Here is a 7,427-nt window from a genome sequence, read left to right on the forward strand (position 1 = left end):
CACTTGGCGATTTCAGGAACGAGTCTATTATGAGGTTTAGGTTCCTGATGACTTATCATAAGAAGATATCCTTTTCAGAGTTGATTCTCTCTTTTTCAGGGGCATGAGGATTTGTGGTGATGGTGATCATGTAGGCATAGTGGTGGTAGCAACAATGGTGGTCAATGGTAGTACTTTGTCGATCACCAAAGGTCGATGGTCGATGAAGACAAGTTTGAAGGATCTGGTGTAAGAGAAGTTGGGTTCGATGATTCTTTTATCAGAGATTCTGACTGGGCTTGGCCATAGAGAGAATGTCTGGTGCAATATGCCGATGATTGTTAAGAAAAGTTTCAGCTATTGCCTATTGGTTATTGTTTGGGTGCCATTTGGTTGAACTGTTTAGAGTTGGGCTCCTTTTTTGGGCTTTGGGCTGTTTTACGTTTGGCATCTAGTGCTTCATTGTGTGCTATGCTCTTTAGGTCCCAGTCAATTTTATGGCATGATACGAATAATTTAGGTTTGTACTTGACGTTGTTGATTTCAGCTCTAGTATTGTCAGGTCACTTGTTACTTAAAACTTATTTCTATGATGATGCTACAGTATTGCTACTTAGGATTGCTTGACAGAGACAAACTTGTAGAGGTTGAGAATGTTACCGATCTTTACATTTAAATGGATTTGACACCCATTTCCTTTTCAAAAAGTTTCCAATACCAAACGAGATAATTATCATTCAGAAATTAGAAAATTGTCATTTTAGTTAAATTCCATTATCCAAACCCCCCAACACCCCCATTTTTCAAAAGGGTGCGTCTATTGCCACCCTACCATTTTCTTAGTTCACTCTACAAACATTTGAATTATTGAAAGACTATATTACCCAAGTGTAAAATGACTACTAAGTACATTAATTTTCTAAAATCCAAATTTATAAGGAAAAATAAATAAATAACCAACTAATTAAATAGAAAGACTACTTAATTTCTCATTGGATAACATTAATCTTCATATTCTCCACCCAAATTTGAATTTATTACTATTTTTTGTCTTTTTGTTACCTCTTCATCATGAATTCGTTATTTAATTCACAAATCATTAGTGTTAACTACATCAAAATCTTTGCAATACCTTTTGTGAACACCGAAAGTAAAAATTTAAAACACGAAAGAAAAATCTCAATATCTTCTTCATTGCTCATAGTTGTTAACTACTAATCTTTTGACATAGATTGAAATAGATGAACATTGAAGCAGAAAGAAAAAATTTTAAAAATGGAAGTAAATTAGATTATGATTTTGTTAGGAAACTTTAATATATTATAGTTTTTTTATGGTATAAATTAAATGCGAGATTTTTATTAAAAAAAAACTTTTTAATTGAATATGTCATATATAGATATTCTTGGGTTACATAAGTAAATTTAATAATTGAAATTAAAATGTATGGTGTAATGAGCAAGTAGGGTGAACAAAGAAAATAGTAGGGTGGCAATAGCCGCACCATTTTCAAAATTTGTCTTACAATTCAAAGACCAAAAGAAAGAATGTAATTTTGTTTTTTCTTCTAAATTTCCCGCCTCGTTCTTTAACCGCCCATCTCTCTTCCTAGCTTCTTCCCCAAATCTCCATCGATTCCATTTTTTCTCAGAGGGAGTAGTCGATTGACCACTAAGACGTCAAGAAATAGATAATCCAGTCGGAGCCAATTAAGGATTGCCCGGAATTAGCCGATCCAAGTTCCTCTCTCAAACTTTGTAATCTGGAGCCATAAACCTTAAAACCATGAGGGATCCATTGGCGTTTTGTACCTCGAGCAGATCAGGTAACACTGGTTCAGCTAATTATTTCATTCACCAGGACTTCGATTCATATTTGTTGCTGCTATCCACTATATATGGATTTTCTCTTTTTGTCGCCAAGAGAACCAAATCAACCAAACGCTACGTTCCACAAAAGAATTCTGTGGCATATGCTTTGTTGATCACGCTTTACAGGTTAACTGTAAATTGTAATTGGATTTCTTGTCACTTTTTTTTGAACTATGTGTTAACACTAGGTTTTCATCAGGGAACCAAAAATGGAGATGAATTTATGCGTAAACAAGAGCTTATTGATGGAGTTGAAGCAAGTGGACTTTCTCGTGTGCCGATTATGTATGTTGGTTCATTGCATTACTAGTTTACTACTTATGTTAATTTGTTCTGCCAGTGTTCTGAGACCTAATGTGTTTGTTCTTAGGCCGGATAAGGGGAAGGGAAAACCTACAACTCTCGGCAATTCTGCCAAGGAATGGTATAGTGGTTGGTCCTGCATGAAGACATTGATAACCAAAGGACTGGTTCTGAACTCAAGTTGCCTAGCAAAGTATGGCTTTTGCTATTACATTAATTTTTCGTTTGGTCATGCTAAAAAGCAGTTATATATGTTTATCTTATGCAATTTTCTCTGTAAATTTTGAATGAACAGACTGTAGCCTTTTGCCACAGACAATATCTTGCTCTAAAGGCATATGAATATGCAGATGTTGCACAGCAGGATGTCGGGAATGAATTGAATATTCAAATAATCTCCATACAGATTCGTGAGGAGTTAAATACTGACAATTAAGGTAAGTCGCAATCTCATCATTTAGATTTTCATATAACAGAACTCGAGCTCGATCTGGACCTTTATTAATATATTTAAATAAATATTTAATCAACATTGATTGAGAACATGATTTAACATTAATATGAGCATTATATCATACTAATAAATTTGAATTATAAGGCACGACAAAATTATTGCCAATATATATGTTATTTTTTAATACAAATTTTGTATGATCATCACGACACTTGTAGGAGGTAAATTTGTTTCAAATTTAATATTCGTACTATATGGTTTCAAATTTTTTTTTGAACATTTTCCATCTCACATGCATGGAGATTTCAAATTTGTTTGTCCGCAAGGACCATGGATCATAAATTGATTAACAATTTGAAAAAGTTCTGGATTAACATTTTTATCTGATAATTCCGCTGAAATAATAGAATCTATGTTAGTTGCTGTATAACATTTATAATTTTTTTAACCAAAATAACATATGAGCATCAGGAAGTCCTCTCAGTTCAAATTCTATTGTATGAACATTTGCTTCAATTTCTCCTAAAGGTTCTCTAGATTTAATATAATTAATCATATCTTGTAATTTTATGTTAAACATTCTCAAAATTATATCAGGTCTATCTTCAGCTTTGTACGTAGGTTTCGTTTTAAAATACCTTTCAATTTCTGGCAATTTAATATTACACGTAAAAGTTATAAATAAATCTGGATTACCATATTGTCTGAAAATTACCATAGCGTCTTAATAATTATTAATCATATCTCTAGGACTTGCTGTATGAGAACTTGGTAAAATAATTTTTTGTCCTAAATCACGACCTTTATTGATTCCAGTTACAGCTGCAGTATAAATATATTTAAAAACTTCATTCGAAAATTCTTTTGATTTTTTCTAATCCAATCTAAACGATCTTCTTTAATTCAACTGTCGCATAAGCATCAACTAAAAATTGTTGAAACAATCGTCCGCCTTTTAATATAGTATTTATTTCATTACTTCTATCTTGAATTTGATATGCAATGTAAGCACGCATTGATATTTTTTGTCTTGTTTATGTATTATTCTCTGCAAGTCGTTGCATTAATAAATCAATTTTATATCTATCTTCACCATATGGAAAATGTATTGGATATTGTAATGCCATGTACTTTGGATGAATGTTAGAAATACGCTGTAAATGTCCACTATTTGACTCAATAATTATATCCTTATTTGAATTGTGCTCTCCAATATCACCAACTATTAAACCACCGATTTCTTCGGCCATTGGTTGTTCATATTGCTTACTATCAGTAGGTTGCTGATTTAGTATACTCACATTTAATGAAGGTAGAGAATGATTTTCAAATTTATCTCTCATCATTCGGAAATCTTTCACCAATTCATTAATTTCATCAAACATTTTAATAAGTCCTTCAACAATGTCTGGCGTGATATTTACATTAACATGAGCAAGATCAATTGCATTTAGACGATAAAAAAACCTCATTTTTTTGTATCATATACATATAATTTGAGCATATTTAGGACATTCTCCATCAGAAGGTAATATGGAACCCATTAAATGATGTACTTGACCACTAATTTTAAAGATATAAGGACTTGATCTAGTATTTATTTTACAATCAATTGTAGCTCCCATTGATGTAAAAGAAAACTTTGAATCATAAACTCTGATATTTTCTCTAAAAAGTCCACTTTCTGAATCGTTATCTGGGTCTAACAATCTTTCTTTTTTTGATAAACGAGCCAGTAGGGCGAATATATATTCATCAAAAGCCAGAATAGGCCGTTACATACCCTTCCCCTGCCATTTAGACAAACAAGAAGATAGTGGTAGTACCCACAATGGTACATAGAAAATAGACCCACTCATTGTACAATCAATACGTAGACATAGCGGGATCCCCCCTTTGGTACTACGCCGGAGGCGCTAGAAAGATCCGGCCCTCCCAACCTAACTCTTTAACCAATAAACCTAGTTGCCTAGAGACCTCAATTGGTGTACAACTAGATCCACTGAGACTTAGTCGACATGACCAAACCAAATGCAAAGACTAGATGCATAAAGGTGCCTAGACTGTCCCTGAAAACGGAACATTATTGTAAATAGACAAAACTAAAAACATACACTACTACAATAAGTTAATCAGACGACAGGTATTTGGAGTTGTGTGATGACCAGCCTCACTGTGGTCCAAACGAGTGTTGTGTGATTGAAAAATCACACAACGGTGATTTCACCGTTGTCCAATTTTCATTTCCTCAACAGATAATTATTTCCGTTGTGCGAATTCTGCGCAGGCATGTGCCTAGCATGGCATGCGTGGGGATGCCTCGGCATTGACATGGCCATTCACACAACAGAAAATGAAATTTAGCTGTTGTCTGAGATTCATAACACATAACAACTATATTGTTTATTTGTTGTCTGAGATTCATAATACACAACAGATAGAATTTTTTCTTTGTTGTCTGAGATAAGTAACAGACAACTCAATGAAATGATATCTGTTGTCTGTTGATTGATTCAGACAACAGGGATAATTTTATTTCTGTTGTGTGTTATGAATCTCACACAACAGAATTTTGTTATTTTATGTTGTTGGTTGTTAGTTCACACAACAGCTTTATTGTCTTAGCTGTGGTGTGAATATTGTAATCGAATTTGCTAACATCCAGTAACTGTTGTAGGAGAAGGCTTAATTTTAAACTCTTTTACAGTCATACAACACATTATTCTACATTGTGTTGTATGACTGAACCTTGGACAACAAGAAGAATATTCACAGAAATAATGCTCGATATATTACCATATAAACAGTACTATAATCCATATAATTCAAGTACCATTATTCAAACATCTATACATTCAAGTAACTCGATAATGTACCAAACAAGAGCATTCCTAGCTATACATGAATAAAAAACATTCGTATTCTCAATGGTTCTTATCCTTCAGCTGCCTTTGGCTTTAATAAAACCTGGAAGGACCTGCTCCAATTGCTTTATACTTTTTGCAGATTTAGGATCATCAGGAAGGAGATCAACTTCCTTCACTGCACACAAGGCCCCAGTTTCTTTGCAATATATTTAGAAGAAGTAATTAGCAGACCTCAATCTGTGAATAGAATTAAGCTCAGCAAATATATAGCTCGATGATCTCCTGAGCTGCCATCATATTCTCTTCTCTAATAATATGCTCTACCTGAAATACATATACCAAATAATTACTAACCAAAAACTAAGAACTTGTTCTCGATACTGTGCGAGTAAATTAACCCCAATGAAAAAAGAGAGATTGCCCGAATCCAAGCTGTAGCTTCCTAGCCAGTCTCAACAAGCTTGGCAATGTCACAGAGCATATTAGGAAGACACTTTCTTTGTGGCAGTGTCAAATAACTCCAAAACTCAAGCCATCAAACACCAAACTCAACCAATTAGTTAACACTTCAAAAGCTTTAACAGATTCTAAATAAGCCAAAGTAAAACCAACAAGAAAAAATAAAAACTGAGAAGTATAACAAAGTCACTCACAATAGTAAAACTCAACTTAACAAAGTCACTTAACAAATTCAACTTGTATAAAACTCTAGTAAGAAAACAAGGGGAGTTCTCAATTTCAAAGAAAATAATGACAACTAGCACATTCTTCCAAACTAACAAACAAAAAATAGCTCTCTGAAATTTGTAGCACAGTTGATTATTAGAGGGTGGATACACACATGCAACTTTGTTTTGCATAAATAATACAGAGTGAAGCAAGCCTACCTTTGCAGTCAAGTTTGACACAGCCATATGGAACTTTTCTCTGGTTTTTGTACCTGCAGCCTGCCCTGCCTTTGCCACCTTGCTAAAAGCACCATTGAACCAAGCTGCTCCCACAGTCACATACCTATCAGCACCAAATGAGAATTGTCAGCTAAAATTTGTTTCTTACATTCATCTAAATTAAGCTGGAGTAAAACAACTCTTGAGAGGTCATCAACTCTGCCTTTGTTTAACCACAAATCTCTTTATCATATCTTTTTATATCTACATTACTCTTTCTAGAGTAGATAACCCATATGAGCAGGCCACTACCTAGAAACACCAAACAGGTACAGGCATTATGATTTTAGGGTAGATAGAATATTATAAACGTCTTATACAACTATACATGTAACTTTAGTAGAAAAGAAAATCAAGTTGAAGAATCTACGAAAAGAAACATCAAAGAACTAAAAGGGTACAGCCTTGTCCAATTGCTGAACCTTTTGCAAACATACCAGACACTACATCTTGAGCTCTATTTACATACACCCTTCCATTGTTAGGAGAGCCATCTTTATCCTGTAAACAAAAACACATTACCCTAAGCCCGTTTTGGAATTTTAAAGGGAAATAGCGAGACAATTACTGAGCACTTAAAAGAAATTTTTTTTGTCATAGTTTATTTAGGTACGTACATCATCTCTGGGATCACTAATTGATATATTTCTACGTAATTTATTGTACAAAACTTGTTTCCATTTCCCGGCAAAATCTCACACAGTAAAAAAGTACTTAATTCCCTGTATATGATTTGTTTTCAACAAGTTACAATTCTTGAAAGTGTTATATGTGTGGTGGTGTTATTAGCTACCTCAGCATTTGGTGAAACACTTTTAGCAGGGGCAGCACAAACACTTTCCACCAATTGCTATGCCTGCAAATATTGCACTAATAAACTGCAAGTTTTGGCCAAAGGAAGGAAACAACAAATTGAGGACAACTTTCAAGGAAACTTACCGGCATCTCATTAATTGGTACATAATTTTCAACAGGAGATATAGTCACAATCTAATCAACCATTGTT

The sequence above is a fragment of the Rosa rugosa genome, chromosome 7 (genome assembly GCF_958449725.1).
Source record: "Rosa rugosa chromosome 7, drRosRugo1.1, whole genome shotgun sequence".
Classification (NCBI taxonomy): domain Eukaryota; kingdom Viridiplantae; phylum Streptophyta; class Magnoliopsida; order Rosales; family Rosaceae; genus Rosa; species Rosa rugosa.